At 37.6% G+C, this 27,428-nt stretch overlaps 1 protein-coding gene across 2 annotated transcripts in view; it reads right to left on the reverse strand.

Moving 5' to 3' along the window:
• The window catches only part of RAP1B (RAP1B, member of RAS oncogene family), a 67,878-nt gene that overhangs the window by 14,104 nt on the left and 26,346 nt on the right, over positions 1-27,428 (reverse strand). Inside the window, exon 1 of one of the 2 annotated variants that reach the window (XM_037845171.1) lies at positions 21,067-21,096. The exons of the other annotated variant lie outside the window; for it this stretch is intronic. The gene's annotated coding sequence lies outside the window, so the exon portion shown is untranslated. Of the gene's footprint in view, positions 1-21,066; positions 21,097-27,428 lie in introns of those variants that run through there. 2 annotated transcript variants of the gene reach the window in all.

The following is a 27,428-nucleotide window of genomic DNA, read 5'->3' on the forward strand; positions in this document are numbered from 1 at the left end:
AAACATTGTGAGATGTACACTCCTTGGATTATTCCCTTTCTCTATATACTTTATTTACACTAACCACATTAACACTTCTGTTCCTTCAGCTCCTTCCCCTTACCTCTGAAATGAGCTACCTTTCCTGAGAAACCCCTAGGAAAGCAACAATTATATTATACAATAACCTCTTTGAACTGCTAGAGCAGAAGGCAGATCTATAGAAACTGAATTTAAACCCTAGTCTAGAATTTAGTTGAGGATTATACTTAAGGATTTTCCTAAACCTCAGGGTGACTGATGGAAATTTGTTGCCAAATTCAGGATTCTGTTAGATACTTACTGTCCTAGAATACTAGATCTATACCAACTTCATACTAGGAGCTCATATGGGAAAATGGTTAAAAGCAGCAGAATGAGAAAGACCAGATTTTAAATAACCCAGGATTTCAAAATTTGGTCGTCAGAGAACAAGCACCTTATTTAGGAGATGCACTATTATTTCACAAGTCTTCCTTAGGGGTAGAGTGGACAAGATTCAAAATCATCAACAAAATACAATTTTTGGATAGGAAACTAAACAAAAATTGACTTCAGGAAACTTTCAAAAATATTCTGGGGCATCTGGAATAAAGGAAAACACTCCTTTCTTTTTGTATATGGACTGAGACATGAAATAAGAAACTAAAAATGGAAATCGGGCAATTTAGAGAAAACAGCTGAGCATTTTCAGAAAGCCTTATAAAGTAAACAAGCTAGAAAGAAAAACTAAAGTAAAAGGTCTCTGTTTGCTAAGAAATGGGAGTCTATGGATAAGGACAACTGTACTGCAGAGACTGCAAATAGGAGAACCACAGGAACAACCAATGTCCCACTTTTTTTTTTTTTTTAATCATCATTTTATTGAGATATATTCACATACCACGCAGTCATACAAAGCAAATCGTACCTTCGATTGTTTACAGCACCATTACATAGCTGTACATTCATCACCCAAATCAATCCCTGACACCTTCATTAGCACACACACAAAAATAACAAGAATAATAATTAGAGTGAAAAAGAGCAATTGAAGTAAAAAACAACACTGGGTACCTTTGTCTGTTTGTTTCCTTCCCCTATTTTTCTACACATCCATCCATAAACTAGACAAAGTGGAGTGTGGTCCTTATGGCTTTCCCAATCCCATTGTCACCCCTCATAAGCTACATTTTTATACAACTGTCTTCGAGATTCATGGGTTCTGGGTTGTAGTTTGATAGTTTCAGGTATCCACCACCAGCTACCCCAATTCTTTAGAACCTAAAAAGGGTTGTCTAAAGTGTGCGTAAGAGTGCCCACCAGAGTGACCTCTCGGCTCCTTTTGGAATCTCTCTGCTACTGAAGCTTATTTCATTTCCTTTCACATCCCCCTTTTGGTCAAGAAGATGTTCTCCGTCCCACGATGCCGGGTATACATTCCTCCCCAGGAGTCATATTCCACGTTGCCAGGGAGATTCATTCCCCTGGGTGTCTGATCCCACGTAGGGGGGAGGGCAGTGATTTCACCTTTCAAGTTGGCTTAGCCAGAGAGAGAGGGCCACATCTGAGCAACAAAGAGGCATTCAGGAGGAGACTCTTAGGTACAAATATAGGGAGGCCTAGCCTCTCCTTTGCAGCAACTGTCTTCCCAAGGGTAAAACTTATGGTAGAGGGCTCAACCCATCAAACCACCAGTCCCCTATGTCTGTGGTCATGTTAGCAACCATGGAGGTGGGGTAGGCGAATACCCCTGCATTCTCCACAGGCTCCTCAAGGGGGCACTACATCTTTTTTTTTTTTTTCCTTGTTTTTCTTTTCTTTTTTTTTTTAACTTTCACTTCTTTTTTAAATCAACTGTATGAAAAAAGTTAAAAAGTAAACAAACATACAATAAAAGAACATTTCAAAGAGACCATAACAAGGGAGTAAGAAAAAGACAACTAACCTAAGATAACTGCTTAACTTCCAACATGTTCCTACTTTACCCCAAGAAAGTTACATAATATAGCAACATTTCTGTGAACTTGTTCCTACTATATCCATCAGAAATTAACAGACCATAGTCATTCCTGGGCATCCCCAGAACGTTAAATAGCTTATCTGTTCTTCTTGGATTATTGTTCCCCCCTTCCTTAATTGCTCTCTACTGCTAGTTCCCCTACATTCTACATTATAAACCATTTGTTTTACATTTTTCAAAGTTCACATTAGTGGTAGCATATAATATTTCTCTTTTTGTGCCTGGCTTATTTCGCTCAGCATTATGTCTTCAAGGTTCATCCATGTTGTCATATGTTTCACGAGATCGTTCCTTCTTACTGCTGCGTAGTATTCCATCGTGTGTATATACCACATTTTATTTATCCACTCATCTGTTGAAGGACATTTGGGTTGTTTCCATCTCTTGGCAATTGTGAATAATGCTGCTATGAACATTGGTGTGCAGATATCTGTTCGTGTCACTGCTTTCCGATCTTCCGGGTATATACCGAGAAGTGCAATCGCTGGATCGAATGGTAGCTCTATATCTAGTTTTCTAAGGAACTGCCAGACTGACTTCCAGAGTGGCTGAACCATTATACAGTCCCACCAACAATGAATAAGAGTTCCAATTTCTCCACATCCCCTCCAGCATTTGTAGTTTCCTGTTTGTTTAATGGCAGCCATTCTAACCGGTGTTAGATGGTATCTCATTGTGGTCTTAATTTGCATCTCTCTAATAGCTAGTGAAGCTGAACATTTTTTCATGTGTTTCTTGGCCATTTGTATTTCCTCTTCAGAGAACTGTCTTTTCATATCTTTTGCCCATTTTATAATTGGGCTGTTTGTACTATTGTCATTGAGTTGTAGGATTTCTTTGTATATGCAAGATATCAGTCTTTTGTCAGATACATGGTTTCCAAAAAATTTTCCCATTGAGTTGGTTGCCTCTTTACCTTTTTGAGAAATTCCTTTGAGGTGCAGAAACTTCTAAGCTTGAGGAGTTCCCATTTATCTATTTTCTCTTTTGTTGCTTGTGCTTTGGGTGTAAAGTCTAGGAAGTGGCCGCCTAATACAAGGTCTTGAAGATGTTTTCCTACATTATCTTCTAGGAGTTTTATGGTACTTTCTTTTATATTGAGATCTTTGGTCCATTTTGAGTTAATTTTTGTGTAGGGTGTGAGGTAGGGGTCCTCTTTCATTCTTTTGGATATGGATATCCAACTCTCCCAGCCCCATTTGTTGAAAAGACCATTATGGCTCAGTTCAGTGACTTTGGGGGCCTTATCAAAGATCAGTCGGCCATAGATCTGAGGGTCTATCTCTGAATTCTCAATTCGATTCCATTGATCTATATGTCTATCTTTGTGCCAGTACCATGCTGTTTTGGCAACTGTGGCTTTATAATAAGCTTCAAAGTCAGGGAGTGTAAGTCCTCCCACTTCGTTTTTCTTTTTTAGAGTGTCATTAGCAATTCGAGGCATCTTCCCTTTCCAAATAAATTTGATAACTAGCTTTTCCAAGTCTGCAAAGTAGGTTGTTGGAATTTTGATTGGGATTGCATTGAATCTGTAGATGAGTTTGGGTAGAATTGACATCTTAATGACATTTAGCCTTCCTATCCATGAACATGGAATATTTTTCCATCTTTTAAGAACCCCTTCTATTTCTTTTAGTAGAGTTATGTAGTTTTCTTTGTATAGGTGTTTTTTTTTTTTTTTTAATCATCATTTTATTGAGATATATTCACATACCACGCAGTGATACAAAACAAATTGTACTTTCGATTGTTTACAGTACCATTACATAGTTGTACATTCATCACCTAAATCAATCCCTGACACCTTCATTAGCACACACACAAAAATAACAAGAATAATAATTAGAGTGAAAAAGAGCAATTGAAGTAAAAAAGAACACTAGGTACCTTTGTCTGTTTGTTTGCTTCCCCTACTTTTCTACACATCGATCCATAAACTAGACAAAGTGGAGTTTGGTCCTTATGGCATTCCCAATCCCACTGTCACCCCTCATAAGCTACATTTTTTGTATAGGTGTTTTACATCTTTGGTTAAGTTTATTCCTAGGTACTTGATTTTTTTAGTTGCTATTGAAAATGGTATCTTTTTCTTGGGTGTCTCTTCAGTTTGTTCATTTCTAGCATATAGAAACATTACTGACTTATGTGCATTAATCTTGTATCCCGCTACTTTGCTAAATTTGTTTATTAGCTCTAGTAGGTGTATCGTTGATTTCTCAGGGTTTTCTAGATATAAGATCATATCATCTGCAAACAATGACAGTTTTACTTCTTTTCCAATTTGGATGCCTTTTATTTCTTTGTCTTGCCGGATTGCCCTGGCTAGCACTTCCAGCACAATGTTGAATAACAGTGGTGACAGCGGGCATCCTTGTCTTGTTCCTGATCTTAGACGGAAGGCTTTCAGTCTCTCACCATTGAGTACTATGCTGGCTGTGGGTTTTTCATATATGCTCTTTATCATGTTGAGGAAGTTTCCTTCAATTCCTACCTTTTGAAGTGTTTTTATCAAAAAGGGATGTTGGATTTTGTCAAATGCTTTTTCAGCATCTATTGAGATGATCAATTGATTTTTCCCTTTCGAGTTTTTAATGTGTTGTAATACATTGATTGTTTTTCTTATGTTGAACCATCCTTGCATGCCTGGAATGAACCCCACTTGGTCATGGTGTATGATTTTTTAATGTGTCTTTGGATTCGATTTGCAAGTATTTTGTTGAGGATTTTTGCATCTATATTCATTAGGGAGATTGGCCGGTAGTTTTCCTTTTTTGTAGCATCTTTGCCTGGTTTTGGTATTAGATTGATGTTAGCTTCATAAAATGAGTTAGGTAGTGTTCCATTTTCTTCAATGTTTTGAAAGAGTCTGAGTAAGATTGGTGTCAGTTCTTTCTGGAAAGTTTGGTAGAATTCCCCTGTGAAGCCATCTGGCCCTGGGCATTTATTTGTGGGAAGATTTTTGATGACTGATTGGATCTCTTTGCTTGTGATGGGTTGGTTGAGGTCTTCTATTTCTTCTCTGGTCAGTCTAGGTTGTTCATATGTTTCCAGGAAATTGTCCATTTCTTCTACATTATCCAGTTTGTTGCCATACAGTTGTTCATAATATCCTCTTATAATTTTTTTAATTTCTTCAGGATCTGCAGTTATGTCACCTTTTTCATTCATTATTTTGTTTATATGGGTCTTCTCTCTTTTTGATTTTGTCAGTCTAGCTAGGGGCTTGTCAATCTTGTTGATCTTCTCAAAGAACCAACTTTTGGTGATATTTATCCTCTCTCTTGTTTTTTTGTTCTCTATGTCATTTATTTCTGCTTTAATCCTTGTTATTTCTTTTCTTCTACTTGGTTTAGGATTGGTTTGCTGTTCATTTTCTAGCTTCTTCAGTTGATCCATTAGTTCTTTGATTTTGGCTCTTTCTTCCTTTTTAATATATGCGTTTAGTGCTATAAATTTCCCCCTTAGCACTGCTTTTGCTGCATCCCATAGGTTTTGGTATGTTGTGTTCTCATTTTCATTCGTCTCTATATATTTAGCAATTTCTCTTGCTATTTCTTCTTTAACCCACTGATTGTTTAGGAGTGTGTTGTTTAACCTCCAGGTATTTGTGAATTTTCTAAGTCTCTGATGGTTATTGACTTCTAATTGTATTCCATTGTGGTCAGAGAATGCGCTTTGAATAATTTCAATCTTTTTAAATTTATTGAGGCTTGTTTTATGTCCCAACATATGATCTATTCTGGAGAAAGTTCCGTGAGCACTAGAAAAGTATGTGTATCCTGGTGATTTGGGATGTAATGTCCTGTATATGTCTGTTAAATCTAATTCATTTATCAGATTGTTTAGGTTTTCAATTTCCTTATTGGTCTTCTGTCTGGTTGATATATCTATAGGAGAGAGTGATGTGTTGAAGTCTCCCACAATTATTGTGGAAACATCAATTGCTTCCTTTAGTTTTGCCAGTGTTTCTCTCATGTATTTTGTGGCACCTTGATTGGGTGCGTAGACATTTACGATTGTTATTTCTTCTTGCTGAATTGCCCCTTTTATTAGTATGTAGTGGCCTTCTTTGTCTCTCAAAACATCCCTGCATTTGAAGTCTATTTTATCTGAGATTAATATTGCTACACCTGCTTTCTTTTGGCTGTAGCTTGCATGAAATATTTTTTTCCATCCTTTCACTTTCAGTTTCTTTGTGTCCCTGTGTCTAAGATGAGTCTCTTGTATGCAACATATTGATGGTTCATTTTTTTTTGATCCATTCTGCGAATCTGTATCTTTTAATTGGGGAGTTTAATCCATTTACATTCAACGTTATAACCGTGAAGGCATTTCTTGAATCGGCCATCTTATCCTTTGGTTTATGTTTGCCATATTTTTCCCTCTCTCTATTAATATCCTTTATTGTACCCATACTGAATCTCTTTAGTACTGAACCTTTCTCCAAGTCTCTCTGTCCTGTCTTTGTTTCTCTGTCTGTAGGGCTCCCTTTAGTATCTCCAGTAGGGCAGGTCTCTTGTTAGCAAATTCTCTCAGCATTTGTTTGTCTGTGAAAAATTTAAGCTCTCCCTCAAATTTGAAGGAGAGCTTTGCTGGATAAAGTATTCTTGGCTGGAAATTTTTCTCACTCAGAATTTTAAATATATCATGCCACTGCCTTCTTGCCTCCATGGTGGCTGCTGAGTAGTCACTACTTAGTCTTATGCTGTTTCCTTTGTATGTGGTGAATTGCTTTTCTCTTGCTGCTTTCAGAACTTGCTCCTTCTCTTCTGTGTTTGACAGTGTGATCAGTATATGTCTCGGAGTGGGTTTATTTGGATTTATTCTATTTGGGGTTCGCTGAGCATTTATGATTTGTGTATTTATGTTGTTTAGAAGATTTGGGAAGTTTTCCCCAACAATTTCTTTGAATACTCTTCCTAGACCTTTACCCTTTTCTTCCCCTTCTGGGACACCGATGAGTCTTATATTTGGACGTTTCATATTATCTATCATATCCCTGAGGTCCATTTCGATTTTTTCAATTTTTTTCCCCATTCTTTCTTTTATGCTTTCATTTTCCATTCTGTCATCTTCCAGGTCACTGATTCGTTGTTCAACTTCCTCTAGTCTTGTACTATGAGTGTCCAGAATCTTTTTAATTTAGTCAACAGTTTCTTTAATTTCCATAAGATCATCCATTTTTTTATTTAGTCTTGCAATGTCTTCTTTATGCTCTTCTAGAGTCTTCTTGATTTTCTTTTATATCCCGTACTATGGTCTCACTGTTCATCTTTAGTTCTTTGAGTAGCTGCTCTAGGTGCTGTGTCTCTTCTGGTCTTTTGATTTGGGTGCTTGGGCTTGGGTTATCCATATCGTCTGGTTTTTTCATATGCTTTATAATTTTCTGTTGTTTTTGGCCTCGTGGCATTTGCTGAACTTGATAGGGTTCTTTTAGGGTTTGTAGACCTATTGGAGTCCTTATCTCTAATTTATCAGATCTACAGCTTCGTGGAGTACACTTTCTCTAACTAACCAGCAGGTGGCGTCCACGAGCCACCTGTTCTCCACAAGCCAGTTCTCCCCTGCTTAGCCTTTTTGGTGAGTGGGGGAGTGAGTCTTGTGGGGCCCAATTGGTGTACCAAGCTTGCGTGTGTAGTTGGTGTTGCCTGCCCTGTATGTGGGGCGTGTTTCTGGGCAGTCGGGGAGGGGGGGTGGCCCTAACAATCAAATCTCCCCGATGATCCTAGAATTTTAAAGCTGCTGCATTAGTCTAATCTTTCAGTTCAGTCCTGACACAGTTTGTCTCTGCCACTGACCCACAAGTCCTTGGTATTGGCGTATGGCTCCTGAGACTTGCAAGTGGGCCCCTCTTCCAGGCTGTGCACCCCGGGTCCTCTGTTGAGGGATGACTGCGCTATGTCACAGGTGACTGCCGTCCCCCCAGGGCAGTTCTGGGCTGCTGGGCTGTGTAGGGAGGCTCCCAGTCTGCTGAAATGATGGCTGAATGGGGCTTTGTTAATTCACACTGCTCCACCTTCCCAACTCTGGGACAATCAGCTGAGGTTGCAGGGAAGGCTAATGTCCATGCCCAGTTTTGTGGTGTGTGCCTGTTATTTGAAGGACTTCCGTCACACTGGGTTGTCTGGGGCAGCTCTGGGCTATGGGGCTGGCGATGGGCAGGAGTGTTTCCTGTCCACCAGGATGGTGGCTGTGAGCGGACACCCCCCTTTTCTTGGGAAGTTGTGGTGTTTAGTGAATTTTCTCAGCCACTGGATTATTGCCTTTTGTCTCAGAGCTCTCTTAGTTCTGCTCTTGACTTGACGTGCCCAAATTGAAAGTCTCTGAAGCTTTCTGTATTGGGCTTCTTAGAGTAATTGTTTTAGAAAAAGAAAAAAGGATTAAAAAAAAAAAAAAAAAAAAAAAGGGCCCTCCTCAGAGATCTAATGGGTTATTGAAATGCTAATAGACAAAGCAACCAGGGCCATTAAGGAAAAGTCCACAGGGCAGAGAGATCAGCTTTTCTTCGGGATTTGCATATGCGCCTCAAGGCCTGAGCTCCGCCCTTCCCCTTTCTGTGTTCACCAGAACTCCAAAAATCCTCTGCTTTTATTTTGGAGTTTTTCGTGTTGTTTTTTTTTTTCTATGCCTGTCTCCTCTCTGCTGGGCTGGCTGCTCTCAGATTCTCTGGTGTCTGGTCTCAGTCTGTCTATGGTTGGAGTATGGATCAGTAGAATGAGTTTCCGATAAGGGCTGCCACTGCAGTTCTCCCTTCTCCTTCCCGGAGCTGGCAGCCCCTCCTCCCACGGGACTGAGCCTGGTAGGGAGGGGCGCGGGTCCCCTGGCCGCAAAAACTTACAGATTTCGCTGATCTCAGCAGTTCGACATTTTCATGAGTGTTGTATGAAGTATGCCCAAAGACAGATTGCTCTGTGATGTCCAGTCCACGCAGTTCCTGGCTTTCTACCTACTTTCCTGGAAGCGTAACTAAAACTTACAGCTCACCAGTCTGCCATCTTGCCCCGCCCCCAATGTCCCACTTTTACTATGAAACAGGAAAACAATCCAAAATTTGTCTTGTAGTGCTGCTTCAAGAGATATCATCAGCGAACAATTCCCCATCCTTCCTCTAAACTGTAATATATATCTAGATAGACAAGAAAGCATTCTTTTTGAAATGGTGCTACTATAGATACCATTAATTCCAATATATAGAACACTGGCTCCCTCAGGGATAAATTTTTAAAGTGGTTTGAAAGACGGGTAGGCAGGAAAACTGGTAGTTAAGTATAAAAGAAGAAGAAAAAAAAGAGTACCTCTAAAAAACAAAAACAAAAAAGTTTCATTTTATTTTGTAGTTTTATTATTAGTGAGACTATTTTTCCCCCCCAAATTTAGGGGCCAAATATACATGTTCCTTCCTTCGATGATTCTCTTGTTTGTGGTTTTTGCATCTACGGCAGAGATCTTCAAACTAGGGTACATATATTCCTGGGAGTGAGCAAAGTAACTAAGTTTTAAGGGAATCTACTTCCAGATTTTCAACTTCCAAATATATTCTTTCTAATCACCCCTTCTTCCATTCTACAAAAAGCATCCTCTCATCATTCTGAATCTTATTAAGATGCATGAAGTGTTAAAACCTCTAAGGTGCCAAGCAAAGAGGTAACTGCAAACTGTATGTATTAAGTATTAATGTTTAAGAAATTTTTTGAAAGTCAGAAGGTTTCCAGTTCTTTCCTTTGAAACAAACTAAATGAGAACCTAGTTAAGTTAGCTAAGAGATGATTAAAAATAAGTTTTGATAACTGATTACTGTGACTTTTGCTATATAACTTGAAAGAAGTTCAAAAAATTGGGTGACATTGATGTAACAAAATTCTTTCCCCTCCTATCTTTATGTTTATGTTCATTTCATAAAAATGAAAAATAGCAAAGAAATTCTTGATAACTCTTAACTCATCCGAGCAACAAGTAATAGTCATTCATGGATAAATGGAGCAACTGGGAAAAGGAGTCCCCATCACCTCAGTACAAAATGCAAGTCTCATAAATTTTTATATTCAGTATTTAAAAAATGGTAATATTAAGTGATGCAATCAATTATGTTAACAAAAGAGTTGCAGTAAATTTACACAGTTGTGCAACTATCACTGCAACCAGTTTCAGGACACTTACATCACTCCAAAAGGTTCCGTTTGTAACCATATGTAGTCAATCCCTACTCCCACTTCCCAGGCAACCAATGATCCACTGTCTGTCTTTATAAAGCTGCCTTTACTACAAATTTCAAATAAATGGATCATATAAGATGTAGTCTTCTGTGTCTGTCTTATTTCACTTGGCATGTTTTTGAGGTTCATCCATGTTATTACTTAAAAGTAATTTGTTCCTTTTCTTATTGATAAGAAAATATATCCATTGTATGGATACACCAGATTTTCTTTAACCATACACCACCAACTAATGGACATGTGGACCGTTTCCAGTTTGTGGATATTATAAATAATGCTAATCCATTTGCTTCTAAATTTTAATAACTCAACCCAGAAGAATTTTTACTACAGAGTTTTATGGTCGTAAGAAATTAAACACCTCAAATTTTAAAGTAGAGAAGTATAAGGTCATCAATAAAGACTTTCAAACCTGAAAACAGAGACAAAACACATATAACATACCAATAAGAACCTTTCTAATAAGGGACACTATAAAAGGGCAATACAACTGTGCATAATCATTATCTTTCACTAATCTTTTATCAATATTTCCTTATATGGACCAACAAATCATTTATTTATATTCTGAAGAAGGTTAACTATTTCCCTTTAAAAAAACTAACACTACAGTAACCAAGGTTTGAACCAAAATCTTGCTTTCGATCTTGCCTTGAAAAACTGCTTGAAGATTTTAAGATTTTAAGAGTAGGACAAACAGATTTCACTGTGAATGCCAACTCTGACTGACTGGCAATGGCCATTTGTAGTTCTGTTTTCAGAGGGATTATGTTATTGCACCTAGTCTTAAGAGACTCAACAACTCTATTCAATAAGCAATGTCTGTCACTGGCTTGAAGGAGTGGTTGGGAGGGGGACAATGGAGGGACCGCATGTTTGTGAGCTGTGGGTGTGACCTTCCTGTTCAAGTGTTCTTAACCTGAAGTACATGAACAAGCACTTGGGAATCTGAGAATTCCTTAAAATGTTATGCACAATTTTTAAGATGGGGAGAGTTATTGTATCAGATTTTCAATGAGATTTGTGAGAGCTACTGTTTGAGACATTGAGACTTATTGTTCTCTTTCACTGACCACAAAAGGGGGCAATTTTGATAGCTTAGCATAGTGGTTAACAGCACCCAAGTTTCAAATCCTGGTTTTGTGTAACTCTGGACAAGTCATGAAACCTTTCAAAGCTTCACTTTTCTTACAGGTAAAATGGAAGTTGTAATGCCTACATGATAAGATTGTGAGGCGATTATGCAAGAATGTAAACTCCAAGACCACAGAGATTTTTGTCTGTTTTACTCACTGGTCTGAGCTACCACTCAATACAGTGAAGCAGAACTATTGTTGCTTCAGTTGAGAATTGCTGCTTGACCCTTCTACCTATGAGCTCAATAAAACAAGTAAAAATGTAAGTGAGGCACTGTCCAGCTTTTGTCTGACTAATGAAGTTTTCTTCTAAGTGGGCAAAGAGGAACAACCTATAGTTTAAAACTCATTTCTAAATGTAGTTTTCTGTCCTTCATGTATTTTAGTCCTCCTTTAACGCAACCAGTTTGGAATATCTTAAGATCAATTAAATTATATTATTTCTTTAGCTAAAGAATCTAAGGTTTACTACTACATTCCACTGAATCTAAGAGGTAGTTTTTTATATATTTTAAGATCTGTGAAATTAGACTGTCTTACAATAGTAGCAGTTGTGATGTAGCTGACATTGCTTACGCATGCATGAAGTTGATCTATTTTTCGTGGAGGCATGAACAGGATAACTGCAACCCCCCAGTGCCAACATAAAAAGCAAAAAAGCTAAACATACATCAGTATTTTTGAATCATTACAAAATGTAATTCAAGGGAAAAGGATGGGAAATACTCTCTTGTGAGCCTTTTAAAAAACATTATTACACAAAAATCCTATAATACTGGTGTTAGCTCTGAATCCTTAATATTGAATTACACAAGCCTTAATGGACTCTATTGTGCCTCAAGTTATAGTACAGACTGTAATCTTTGATTCTGACATCCTAGAAGCTAGAATTTCAATATTTGTAGTTCAAGGGTACTGAGAAAATCTTGAAAAATTGTAATGTAAAATAAATTTCAAATCTCTTGAATTAAAATATATATATATATATATAACAAGGTGGTGGATAGGCGATTGTTTTTCTTCTATTTTTGATCCCCCCCAACACTTCCATTGTTAAAAAACAGTAAAAAATTTTTAAAACACACAGATGGAAATTTTAAAAATACTGATAAAGAATTTTTTTCAGATAAATAACATTCTGTTGGTGAAAGTATAAGTTTAAAAAAACAAATGGGCATGAATAAAAGAAAAACCAGTTACATTCAATGGGGAAAGTTTCTTCAAGAAATGGTGTTGGGAAAATTGGCTGTCTACATGCAAGAAAAAGAAAAGATGGACCTCTACTTCACACCATATTAAAAAATTAACTCAAAATGGAGCTAAACTAATAAAACTTTTAGAAGAAAACATTGGGAAGCAATAAACAAACCAAAAGGAAATCAGGAAAACAATTCTATTTACAACAGCAACTAAAAGAATCAAATATCTAGGAATAAATTTAATGAAGGATGTAAAGGACCTGTACACAGAAAACTACACATCACTGCTGAAAGAAATTAAAGATCTCTATAAATGGAAAGATACCCTGTTTTCATGGATTGGAAGGCTTAATATTAAGATGTCAATATTACCCAAAGCAATGTGCAGATTCAATCCCAATCAAAATTCCAACAGCCTTCTATGCAGAAATGGAAAAGCCAATCATCAAATTCATATGGAAGGGCAAGGGCCCCTGAATAGCCAAAAACATCTTGAAAAAGAACAATAAAGTTGGAGGGCTCACATTTCCCAATCTTAAAACTTACTACAAAAGCCACAGTAATCGGAGAACCTAAGATGGTGGCTAGGTGACACAGGGCAAAAAAACATCTCTGTGAAAAATACTAGATAAAAGCCAGAAAGTGACCCAGAACACCAGTCTGGATGCACCAGCCGGACAAGGTCTGCTAAATCCACAGAGACCGTACACTTGGTGAAACCAGTAGTCCGCATTCTGAAACGACTGAGTGAGCCGGCTGAAAGTTCAGTGTCTGCGTTGTGGTGTGGGGAAACCATGGGTTGGCATCTGGAGACGGACTAGTTCCTTCAAAAAACAAACAAACAAACAAACAAACAAAAACCCCCAGGAGCGGCTACAGTTAAGTCGGTGAGAAACCGCGCAGTAAAGCACAACAGGAGTGGACTGTGCCAATGTGTCTCGGGGTCTGGCATGGAGGATAGCCTGCTACTGATTGTCTCAGGGCCAGGGGGGCAGAGGGGAGCCAAAAGGAGAAAGAAACCGCGCCCCTTGCACCCATCTCCCCAGCGGGCAGGGGACACTCCTGCCCGGGACCGACCCACAGCCCAGAGCTGCGCGAAGAAACCCAGTGTGATGGGGAGTCTTTCCCGCAGCACCGTGCACACGCCACAACATCGGCCATGGACAGTGGCCTTTGGTGCACCCACAGCTGGTTGTCCCGGAGCTGGGAAGGTGGAGCTGTGCGAGGAGGGGGAAATTAACACGCCCCATTCAGCCATCTTTGCAGTGGGCTGGGAGCGCCCCTGCACAGCCCGGCGGCCCAGGGCTTCCCTGGCTGGCCAGCATGCACTTGTGACGTGGCACAGCCTTCCCTCAGCAGAGGTCCTGGTAGAGCACGGCTGAGAGGGTGGACCTGCTCAGAAATTCCAGGGACCCTACGCAAATGCCGGGGACTTGTGGGGCAGTGGTAGAGACAATCTGTGGCAAGACTGAAATGAAGGCTTAGACTCTTACAACAGCCTTAAACCTCCGGGAACACCTGGGAGGTTTGATTACTAAAGCTGCCCTGCCTCCCTAACCACCCAGACACATGCCTCACATTCAGGGCAGACAGCACCAACAACCCACCCAAACTTAGTGCACCAATTGAACCCCACAAGAATCAGATCCCCACACACCACAAAGTTGGGAAAAACTGACTTGAGGGAAATAGGAGAATCGTGGACACCATCTGCTGGTTAGTTAGAGAAAGTGTACGCCACCAAGCTGTAGATCTGACAAATTAGAGACTGGTATTTTTTATATCCGGAAAGAACCCTATCAAGTAAAGCAAATACCAAGAGGCCAAAAACAACAGAAAATCTTAAAGCATATGATAAAATCAGATGATATGGAGAACCCAAACCCAAACACCCAAATCAAAAGATCAGAAGAGACACAGTACTTGGCGCAATTAATCAAAGAATTAAGGACAAACAATGAGAGCATAGCACAGGATATAAAGGACATAAAAAAGACTCTAGAAGAGCATAAAGAAGAACTTGCAAGAGTAAATAAAAAAATAGAAGATCTTATGGAAATAAAAGAAACTGTTGGCCAAATTAAAAAGACTCTGGAAGCTCATAATACAAGATTAGAGGAAGGTGAACAACGACTCAGCCTCCTCGAGGACCACAGAACAGAAAATGAAAGAACAAAAAAAAGAATGGGGAAAAAATTGAAACAGATCTCAGGGATACAATAGATAAAATAAAACATCCAAATTTAAGACTCATTTGTGTCCCAGAAGGGGAAGAGAAGGGTAAACGTCTAGAAAGAGTATTCAAAGAAATTGTTGGGGAAAACTTCCCAAACCTTCTACACAATATAAATACACAAAGCATAAATGCCCAGCGAACTCCAAATGGAATAAATCCAAATAAACCCACTCCAAGACATGTTCTGATCAGACCCTCAAATACTGAAGAGAAGGAGCAAGTTCTGAAAGCAGCAAGAGAAAAGCAATTCACCACATACAAAGGAAACAACATAAGACTAAGTAGTGACTACTCAGCAGCCACCATGGAGGCCAGAAGGCAGTGGCATGGCATATTTAAAATTCTGAGAGAAAAATTTCCAACCAAAAAACTTTATCCAGCAAAACTGTCCCTCAAATTTGAGAGAGAGCTTAAATTTTTCACAGACAAACAAATGCTGAGAAATTTTGCTAATAAAAGACCTGCCCTACTTCAGATACTGAAGGGAGCCCTACTGACAGAGAAACAAAGAAAGGAGAGAGATATATAGAGAAATTTAACAGACATAGATAAAACATTGTATCTCAAATCACCAGGACACACATTCTTCTATAGTGATCACGGATCTTCTACAGAATAGACCATATGCTGGAACATAAAACAAGCCTCAATAAATTAAAAAAAATTGAATTTATTCAAAGCACATTCTCTGACCACAATGGAATACAAATAGAAGTCAATAACCATCAGAGTCTTAGAAAATTCACAAACAACTGAAGGGTAAAAATGAGGGGGAGATGAAAACATTCCTGGATAATCAAAAGCTGAGGGACTTCATCACCAGTAGATCAGTCCTGTAAGAAATGCTAAAGGGAACTGAGCAGGTGGAAAGGAAGGGACACTACACAACTGACTAAAACCACATGAAGAAATAAAGATTTCCAGTAAAGATCACATGGTAAATATAAACACCCATACTACTGTATTTTTGATTTGTAACTCCACTATTTACTTCCTACAGGATCTAAAATACATAAACTGTAATGATAAATCAGTGGTTTTGGACTCAATGTAAAATATGTAATTTTTGACAAGAACTACATAAAGGTGGGGGAATGGAGGAGTACAGGAACACAGTTTACGTGTCCTATTGAAGTTAAGTTGGTATGAAAGAAAAACAAGATTGTTATAGATTTAAGAGGTTAAATTTAACTCCCACGGTAAATACGAAGAAAGTATCAGAGAATATGACCATAGAGATGAAAAGTAGAGTATGGGTTATGAGAAGTTGGGGAAGGGGCAATGGGGAGTTAAGAAATGAGTGTAGGGTTGCTGTTTGGGGTGAAGGGAAATTTCTAGTAATGGATGGTGGGAAGGTGATAGCATTGCAACATTCTAAATGTGATTAATCCCACTAATGGAATGCTGGGGGCGGGGTTGGAATGGGAAGACTTAGGCTGTATATATGTTTCCACAATTGAAAAAAAAAAAAAAAAAAGACAGTCTAAATAGATACTGACAATTAAACGCCAAGGATGATCCTGGATGGGATCTGAGGATGGAGGAGAGGAGGCTCAAAGGGACACAGCTGGGACACAAGAAAGGAAAAAAAAAGAAATATAGAATGTAAGCTTTGTATCAATGAATTTCTTGAACTTCTTAGCTGCACTTAATGGGACTGCATAAAAGAATGCTCTTGTTCATGGGAAATGTATATGTGAATTATATTGTTTGTTCAAGGATGTGTGCAGCTTGGTCTCATATGTTCAGAAGACAGAGCAACATATGATGGATGATAGGGAGGGAGGGAAAGAAATGGTGTGACAGGATGTTAAAGTTGGTGGATTGGGGTATCAGGGGAAGTGGGTCGGGGTATGCTGGAGTTCTGTGTATGGGGTTTGTATTGTTTTTGCAACTGTTCCTGTCAGTTTGAATTTATTTCAAAATAAAATTAAAACAAAACAAAACAAAACAAAACAAACCCACAGTAATCAAACCAACAAGATACAAACACAAGGACAGAAACAGACTAATGGAATTGAAGTGAGAGTTCAGAGATCAACTTTTACATCTATGACCAACTGATTTAGGTCAAGAGTGCCAATTTCACTCAATGGGGAAATAAAAGCCTCTTCAACAAACTGTGCTGGGAGAAATGGAAATCCACAGACCCCTACCTCAAACCATACACAAAAATTAACTCAAAATGGATAAACAACAATAAAAAAACTGGAGCTAAAACTATAAAACTTGTAGAAGAAAACATGGGGAAATATTTTTAGAACTTTGTATCCGGCAATGTATTCTTAGACTTTACACCAAAAGCATGAGTGACAAAAGAAAAAATAGATTGGACCTCATCAAAATTAAAAATGTTTGTATATCAAAGGGCATCATCAATAAAGAAAAACACAACTAACATAATGGGAGAAAATATTTGGAAACAATTTATCTGATAAGTTTAATACCCAGAATATATAAAGAACTCCTACAACTCAACAACAAAAAGACAACCAACCAACTAGAAAATGGGCAAAGGACACAAATGGACATTTTTCCAAAGGAGATAAGACAAATGGCCAATAAGCACCCAAAAGGGTGCTCAACATCATTAAGGAAATGCAAATCAAAACCACAATGAGATACCATTTCACACCTACTAGAATGGCTTTAACGAAAAAAAGAAGTGTTGTTGAGGATTAGGAAAAATTCAAACCCTCGCATATTGTTTGTGGAAATGTAAATTCTAGTTTGAATTTCCAGTACAGGTATGGGATTTTGCTGGATTACATATGCTCTCTTTTATGTTATTCTTTGTAAGTAATGGCATTTATTTTAAACACTGGAGGCAGTATGGAAGTTGTCTATAAAGTTAAGAATTTTTAATCCACAATAATTTGCCTATAAATTAACCTGCAAATACATTATGTGCACCAAGCTTTAATGAGTAAACTAACCATTTATAAAACTAATGAAGAACTCCTAGACCCTCATTTTTCTTGGTTTGTCAAACAGGCAAGAATGTACCATACACACAAAATGAACGTAGGAGTGGTATCAATAATGCCATTTCCCACAGAAGATACATATACTACTTCATCGGCAAAAAAGTGTTACTTCAGCAACAAGTAGGCACTTACACAATTATTAATATGAAGTATGATCCACACTGCCTCCCCAACAACCAAAGATTACACATGAGGAAAACCAATCAAATTTCTAAAGAACTACCAAAACACTGAAAATTCTACCACTGTTAAAAACAGGAAGCCACTTTCTACACTAATTTCTCAAATACATAAATATTTCTGAAATTTATCATGAAATAAAATTCAATTTTGGTAATTTGATATTTTATGTAATTTACATTTTAAGATTACCAATATTAGTTACTTATATAGATCACCTAATATTTGTGCGACTTCTAGCAACTCCTTATCAATGAAGGTAACTGAGAGCCCTTACTTGGCTATTTTTCTTATAAAATACCTGCATACACTATTCACTTGTTTATTCAAAAGACTGCTTAATTACTGCTTCTCCAACCTTCTCCACTTATTTTACAGATTGTACTTCTACTTACATTGGTTTTTAAAATCAATTACAGAAGTTTTGTCTAATCCTAGTCTCAAAGTAAAGAAATGGTAAAACAAGGAAACAAAATCTCCCAGGACTCCTTCCAAAGTAGTTTCAATGGTTGCTTCACAATGCTTGAAATGTAAGCTGAGGAAAACAGACACAACCACATTCTATACTGATCAGTACATTTATGTAAAATAATATTTTATCAATCAGAAATTACTGATTGGCATTTTCACAAAACTACAAAACAAATCTGGATGCTATAATGATTCTGGGGTAGCAGAAAATCTTGAAGAGATATAAAAGTAAAAGGAAAAAAATTAGTAAAGTTTTAGTTTAAATGTTCACTATATTAAAGTACATGTCAAAAAGCAAATAACTCATTTAATTATCCACCATTCTGGATTACATATATTTTTCATTAATAAGACCTAAAGCCCAACCTCTGATACTACTGACCAAATTATGAACCCACCAGTGTAATTCTAAATATCAATGGAAAAATTAAAAAAAAAAAAAACCAAAATGATAAACTGATGTTATATTGGGGAAAAACTAACTCTTGATTTAATTATTTGATTAATTACTTATTGAGGACCTAATCTATTCTTCTAAGAATAGTGCTAGAACCTGAGGATTAGAAAAGAAAATCTGAATCTTCTACTACAGAACTTAGACTTATAAGGAAGCCAAGCATATAGATCACCATAATGTAGCATTCAATATATTCAACATCAATGCATATTTACTGAGTGCCTACTATATGTTAGGCATGTACTGTTCTGGGCAACGGAATAAAGCAGTGAAAAAAAGACCTCATAGAATTTACTATCTAGAGGGAAGAAAACAGTCAATAGAAAATACGTCAGATGGTGACAAGGAGCATGGGGAGAAAACAATAAATAAAAGAGAAATAAAGCATGGGAATAGAGAGATTGTTTTATATAGGGTAGTTATGAAGGACTTCTGTTAAGGAGAAAGTACTGGAACTCTCAATACCCACAGAGCCCATTCAATGGATTGATATTAAATCCCGTTTTCAACAAAAGGCTTTAACATTAGGCTTTGTCCTGTTCTGCATTTTTAAATCAACATTTTTGGTGGAGTAATTTATAAGATGCTAATTTGTAGCTGACATTAAATTTGAATTTGGGAGAGTCATAGGGATTTGTCCAGGATCTACTGGAGAGCTCAAAGCTTCTATGACCCTTCTTCCTCTGCCAAAGGGGCATAAATGGGATTTCTGGAAAAATCTAAGTGTAACTGGTCTTATGCAGTTCTGTTACCATATGTACAAAGTGCTCCTCAGTGATTTCCTTTGCCAGCTCTATGCAGGAGGATATCTGACTTTCCCCCCACTGAGTAACAAGAATAACATAAGAGTTCAGGATAGGATGTTCCTGACTCGCATTTTTTAGGAGGCTAGTATGAAGGAAATGTCACTGAAGTATTCCTGTACTTTCTCAGCCTACAGTGATTCTTCCCCTTTTTGATAGGCTGCACCAAACATTTAGGACTTGATTATACACTATTTTGTATTGTTTTCTAAGAGAAGACAACAAGCTATAGAAAGGAACATTATTTTGGGATTTAAGAGGCTTTGGCTCTGTTATTTAAAAAGCTGTGTAACTTGAGGCAAATCACTTAATTCTCAGACCCCAGGTTCCTCATCTTTAAAATGAGGCAATATGGAAAAAGGGAGATATTAGATGCCTTAGTTCAGCCAGGTAGGCAGGTAAATGCTGAAGCAGCAAGGTCTGTATTAGGGAATGGTGTAGATTGTGGCAAAATAGAGAATTCATGCTTATATAGATGAAGTCATTCAAATTCTAAAAATTTTGATTTTTGTGGAAATAAAAATCTGTTTGAAGGATATAGACTTAGACTCTGGGTCACCAGTTTTAAACTCCTGGAGGAGTTGAAGATCTCTAAGGTCTTTCTCAATTCTAAAATGCATTGTTACAGCATTGTTACATATACCAGATTTTGAGGAATTCTATGGACAGAACTTTTAAAAAGCATGTTAAATTTTATATTCCTTCTCCTTAATTACTGTAAAAATAGATGTAAAACTCTGCTTTTGTAATAAAATTGAACAAAAATCTAAATATCCTCGTCCTTTCTCTAACTTCATTCTGGTGGCTTGATATTACAGACATTTTGAAATTATTATTTTAAAATATAACAGATAAAATAAAGGGGACAGACTGCCCTCAACTGGGGAAATCTATTAACGCGAGTGAACATTCAACCAAGGGATGATGTGAGGCCTCCCACAGTTCCGTCTTCCTCCTGGCATGCTTTGTGCAATTAAGGCCTTCTTTTGAACTCATTTAAAATTAGGGGATAGGCATGGGGTTCACTCCCAGGTTACAAATTTTTCTTCAGTTATCACCCCAAATGGAGAGACTGATTGTATAGGACTGGGGACAGGACTGTGGGAACTAAGATCAAGAAATAAAATAAGCAGTAAAAACTGGCTGCAAGAAAAGTCTATATACCAAATAGATGCACCCAAAAAACCTCAGCTTATGAAACCAAATGTCATCTAGGCTGTCCTATAAAACACTAAAGGAAGTAACAAGTTATCTTTAAAGAATGCTTTAATTCTATCCGGGATAAAACATAATACAGCAGACCAAGAGAATTAAGAAAACATTGTTTGTATTAATCCAGTAACAAAATCTGTATCCAAGGTTACCTTGAAAGTCTGAATCCAAGATTATCTTGAAAAGCAAACAAGGTGATTCATCTTTTTAAAAATGATGGACCTATGTATAAATGAATATGCAAATATATGAATATACAAATGTAAGAAGATGAAACCAAGAAATAATCAACTGATACTTTTGGAGACTTCCTTAACCAAGTGAAGCCAATTCATTAATATTAAAGAAAGAAGTCATTTGGCTAGTTTAAGAACCACACCTAGTTTTTCCGTTTACACATGGAAATAAATACTACACCACGTCTGCAGCCCAAGCTGGTAAAAACATAGAATACTGAAATATGGAGACTTAGAGCTGGCTATCTACGCAACTTACTGGAAGGCAGTAACTTATTTCTAAGCTAGTGTCTTAATCTGTAAAATATGGACAATTTCACAACCCTATTTCACAGGGTTGATGTGCAAATTAAATAAGAATGCACACTGTCAATAAAAGCCTTAAATGTTAGTTATTATCATCATCAACTAGATGCAGAGTAACCTTTATTTATTTATTTTGCTGTCTACCACTTGGTCTATAAATATTTGTTGAATAAAAGAATGACTAGTTAAAGATGAATAATTCATTTCCAAAAAGGAAACATCTATTTAAAAATTTTGCAAGACCACTAACAAGTTATATCTTTTACAGATAAATTTCCATTTAAGTTCACATCAGTTAATGACAGATGTCATGAATCCTAACTGAAGATGAATTAAAATCTTGACATTAAAAAAAAAAAAAAATTAGTGCTACACTTGCCCTCTAGGAATTTACAGTCCAGTAGAAAAGAAAATGCCTGGGAGAAGGAAGTATTAGGTCCCAGGGGCACCTGCTTTTATCTCATAATTTGACTAACTCCTTAAATATCATTAATATAGGTAAAAAAATAGGTTATAAGAAGTCCTTGACATGATAAGTGACATTTAAAAAACATAATTTATTTTCATTAAAATATTATGGTAAAGAATCACTAAACGGTTACAGTCATATTAAAAATTTTACAAAAGTTTGGTAATCCAAGCAATTCTCCCAACCTCTAGTTGTTTAGCCCTTACCCCATTTGGAATTCTGAGATCTTAAATTATAAAGAAAGGGCTAAGTAAAACACTTAACTACTGGTTCCTGAAGTCAAGTGACATCAGTTCTCCCACTGAACACTTTCTAGAAGAGAAGATATTTGATTTTTCCTTTCCACCTCCAACTACCAAAATAGTATTTTAGCAGCTAAATACACTATTGTGTTCTCTTCTAACTCCCAAATAAAATCAACTAATTCAAATGTCAGAAGGACCTGTTGGACACAATGATAGAACTCAAAACTCCTGAGAAGACTTAATTTTTGGAGGAAAAAATAAGAGGACCAAACATTATCTCTCATACCTTCTTTTAAAAACAAAACATTCTAATGGCGAACTACAAAATACAGAGAGGTGTTACGATAAATCTTGCTTAAAATATTTACTTCCTGAGTTGTCCACCTCTCTCATGAGAACAAATGGAAAATGATTCCAGTCTTACTAAATCATTCTGCTGAGAAAGTTCTTCTCCGTGAACCAGATTTCTAAATCTATCTGTGCAAAGAATCTGTAGACTATCAAAATGCTTAAAGCATTTTCTCTATTTTGACATTTAATAATACCTCAAGTAGGAAAAAATTCTTCTCTTGCCCTTTTCATGGATTAATACTGTCAGTAAATAAACTTTATTCCAATTAATCACACCAACTTTTTCACTGAAATATTCAATAACATGTACTTTGACATGCAATTTAAGGTCATGTTTTCCAGTTTTATTACTCCAGTTACTTTTTAGTTAGGTACACGATCATGTCCCTGAGATTATATTAACTAGAATATAACAATTTATCAGTAACCTGACAAATGCAGAAGAGCCAGTCTCTTTTAGATTTTTCAGGAGTCAATAAATGAGCACTATATTAAGTGACCACCCTCCAAAAATAAATATATATAAATATAAATACATTTTTAAAGAGAGGAAACAAAAATGTTTAAAAAGCAGACAAGATGCAACATAATGCAAGATCACCTATCACCTTATTAGCATCTATCAGATCCTTCCAAAAAAATTGGATTTGTGTAGAACTTTCTCCTGCTCCCAAGAACTTTGGACATGGCCTAAAAACTTGAGTTTCTTGTATTCCCAAGTCTTTCCATCTTCCAAATCTCATCTTTTCATTTCAGAACAAAAATATAATGTTGGATATATCTGCTTTAAAGGCACAAGTAATTTTTCTAAAACAATGTGGCTCAGTATTTCACAGAAGAATCAAGTGAAAGTTGGATAAGCTGGCAAACTGACTTTGGGCATTGTTAAAATAAAAAAAAAAAAAATGAGAGGTTAATAACCAGTCAAACCATTGCAGAAGAGCCTATTTTAAAAAGCCAACATTTTAATCAAATGAAGGCCATTATCATTATTCCACATAGGCCTGAGAGGTAGGTTAAAATTTAATCATTATAAAATGGGAAGAACCAGGTCTTTAATGTCCCTTTTGGTACAAAGTATTAATATTTTTAATGGTTGATACTGTTTTCCAACAATAACATATTTTAGGATATTTGTTTTTCTTATTTCTTTGTTTTGTTTGAAATGTTTTTTTTTTTTTTAATTTTTTGACAAATAAAGTTTAAAAAAAAAAACAACAAAACAATTATATCAGGCATGGTGTACACCTCAGAATAGTTTATATCCCACTATGGCTTATCTGCTAATAAAATTGACAAGGAGTTTTAGTAGCCACTTTATTCTAAATTACACACCTGCTGTTAAAGAGAGAGATCTCAGTCATGAGGTTCTCTGAGTTATATGAGAACACACAAAACATAATCCTAGCAAAGGAATAAACTGGTCAGATTATCCTAAACATCCATTTAGAAACATAGCCTCTGTAGACTAAAGACCAAAGGTTAGGAGGCGGGGCAAGATGGCAGACTGGTGAGCTGTATGTTTTAGTTACTCCTCCAGGAAAGTAGGTAAAAAGCCAGGAACTGCGTGGACTGGACACCACAGAGCAATCTGTCTTTGGGCATACTTCATACAACACTCATGAAAACGTGGAACTGCTGAGATCAGCGAAATCTGTAAGTTTTTGCGGCCAGGGGACCCGCGCCCCTCCCTGCCAGGCTCAGTCCCGGGGGAGGAGGGGCTGTCAGCTCCAGGAAGGAGAAGGGAGAATTGCAGTGGCTGCTCTTACCGGAAACTCATTCTACTGATTCAAACTCCAACCATAGATAGACTGAGGCCAGACACCAGAGACTCTGAGAGCAGCCAGCCCAGCAGAGAGGAGACAGGCATAGAACAAAAACAACACGAAAAACTCCAAAATAAAAGCAGAGGATTTTTGGAGTTCTGGTGAACACAGAAAGGGGAAGGGCGGAGATCAGGCCTTGAGGCGCATATGCAAATCCCGAAGCAAGGCTGATCTCTCTGCCCTGGGCACCTTTCCTTAATGGCCCTGGTTGCTTTGTCTATTAGCATTTCAATAACCCATTAGATCTCTGAGGAGGGCCGTTTTTTTTTTTTTTTTTTTTTTTAAATCCTTTTTGCTTTTTCTAAAACAATTACTCTAAGAAGCTCAATACAGAAAGCTTCAAAGAATTGAAATTTGGGCATGTCAAGTCAAGAGCAGAACTAAGAGAGCTCTGAGACAAAAGGCAATAACCCAGTGGCTGAGAAAATTCACTAAACAACACAACTTCCCAAGAAAAGGGGGGTGTCCGCTCACAGCCACCATCCTGGTGGACAGGAAACACTCTTGCCCATCGCCAGCCCCATAGCCCAGAGCTGCCCCAGACAACCCAGTGTGACGGAAGTGCTTCAAATAACAGGCACACACCACAAAACTGGGCGTGGACATTAGCCTTCCCTGCAACCTCAGCTGAATGTCCCAGAGCTGGGAAGGGGGAGCAGTGTGAATTAACAGAGCCCCATTCAGCCATCATTTGAGCAGACTGGGAGCCTCCCAACACAGCCCAGCAGCCCAGAACTGCCCTGGGGGGACGGCACTCACCTGTGACATAGCACAGTCATCCCTCAACAGAGGACCCGGGGTGCACAGCCTGGAAGAGGGGCCCACTTGCAAGTCTCAGGAGCCATACGCCAATACCAAAGACTTGTGGGTCAGTGGCAGAGACAAACTGTGGCAGGACTGAACTGAAGGATTAGACTATTGCAGTAGCTTTAAAACTCTAGGATCATCAGGGAGATTTGATTGTTAGGGCCACCCCCCCTCCCCGACTGCCCAGAAACACGCCCCACATACAGGGCAGGCAACACCAACTACACACGCAAGCTTGGGACACCAATTGGGCCCCACAAGACTCACTCCCCCACTCACCAAAAAGGCTAAGCAGGGGAGATCTGGCTTGTGGAGAACAGGTGGCTCGTGGACGCCACCTGCTGGTTAGTTAGAGAAAGTGTACTCCACGAAGCTGTAGATCTGATAAATTAGAGATAAGGACTTCAACTGGTCTACAAACCCTAAAAGAACCCTATCAAGGTCAGCAAATGCCACGAGGCCAAAAACAACAGAAAATTATAAAGCATATGAAAAAACCAGATGATATGGATAACCCAAGCCCAAGCACCCAAATCAAAAGACCAGAAGAGACACACCACCTAGAGCAGCTACTCAAAGAACTAAAGATGAACAATGAGACCCTAGTACGGGATATGAAGGAAATCAAGAAGACCCTAGAAGAGCATAAAGAAGACATTGCAAGACTAAATAAAAAAATGGATGATCTTATGGAAATTAAAGAAACTGTTGACCAAATTAAAAAGATTCTGGACACTCATAGTACAAGACTAGAGGAAGTTGAACAACGAATCAGTGACCTGGAAGATGACAGAATGGAAAATGAAAACATAAAAGAAAGAATGGGGAAAAAAATTGAAAAACTCGAAATGGACCTCAGGGATATGATAGATAATATGAAACGTCCGAATATAAGACTCATTGGTGTCCCAGAAGGGGAAGAAAAGGGTAAAGGTCTAGGAAGAGTATTCAAAGAAATTGTTGGGGAAAACTTCCCAAATCTTCTAAAGAACATAAATACACAAATCATAAATGCTCAGCGAACTCCAAATAGAATAAATCCAAAAAAAACCCACTCCGAGACATATACTGATCACACTGTCAAACATAGAAGAGAAGGAGCAAGTTCTGAAAGCAGCAAGAGAAAAGCAATTCACCACATACAAAGGAAACAGCATAAGACTAAGTAGTGACTACTCAGCAGCCACCATGGAGGCGAGAAGGCAGTGGCACGATATATTTAAAATTCTGAGTGAGAGGAATTTCCAGCCAAGAATACTTTATCCAGCAAAGCTCTCCTTCAAATTTGAGGGAGAGCTTAAATTTTTCACAGACAAAGAAATGCTGAGAGAATTTGCTAACAAGAGACCTGCCCTACTGGAGATACTAAAGGGAGCCCTACAGACAGAGAAACAAAGACAGGACAGAGAGACTTGGAGAAAGGTTCAGTACTAAAGAACGGTATGGGTACAATAAAGGATATTAATAGAGAGAGGGAAAAATATGGCAAACATAATCCAAAGGATAAGATGGCCGATTCAAGAAATGCCTTCACGGTTTTAACGTTGAATGTAAATGGATTAAACTCCCCAATTAAAAGATATAGATTCGCAGAATGGATCAAAAAAAATGAACCATCAATATGTTGCATACAAGAGACTCATCTTAGACACAGGGACACAAAGAAACTGAAAGTGAAAGGATGGAAAAAAATATTTCATGCAAGCTACAGCCAAAAGAAAGCAGGTGTAGCAATATTAATCTCAGATAAAATAGACTTCAAATGCAGGGATGTTTTGAGAGACAAAGAAGGCCACTACATACTAATAAAAGGGGCAATTCAGCAAGAAGAAATAACAATCGTAAATGTCTATGCACCCAATCAAGGTGCCACAAAATACATGAGAGAAACATTGGCAAAACTAAAGGAAGCAATTGATGTTTCCACAATAATTGTGGGAGACTTCAACACATCACTCTCTCCTATAGATAGATCAACCAGACAGAAGACCAATAAGGAAATTGAAAACCTAAACAATCTGATAAATGAATTAGATTTAACAGACATCTACAGGACATTACATCCCAAATCAACAGGATACACATACTTTTCTAGTGCTCACGGAACTTTCTCCAGAATAGATCATATGCTGGGACATAAAACAAGCCTCAATAAATTTAAAAAGATTGAAATTATTCAAAGCACATTCTCTGACCACAATGGAATACAATTAGAAGTCAATAACCATCAGAGACTTAGAAAATTCACAAATACCTGGAGGTTAAACAACACAC

This window comes from Choloepus didactylus, chromosome 8, assembly GCF_015220235.1.
Source record: "Choloepus didactylus isolate mChoDid1 chromosome 8, mChoDid1.pri, whole genome shotgun sequence".
Taxonomy (NCBI): Eukaryota; Metazoa; Chordata; class Mammalia; order Pilosa; family Megalonychidae; genus Choloepus; species Choloepus didactylus.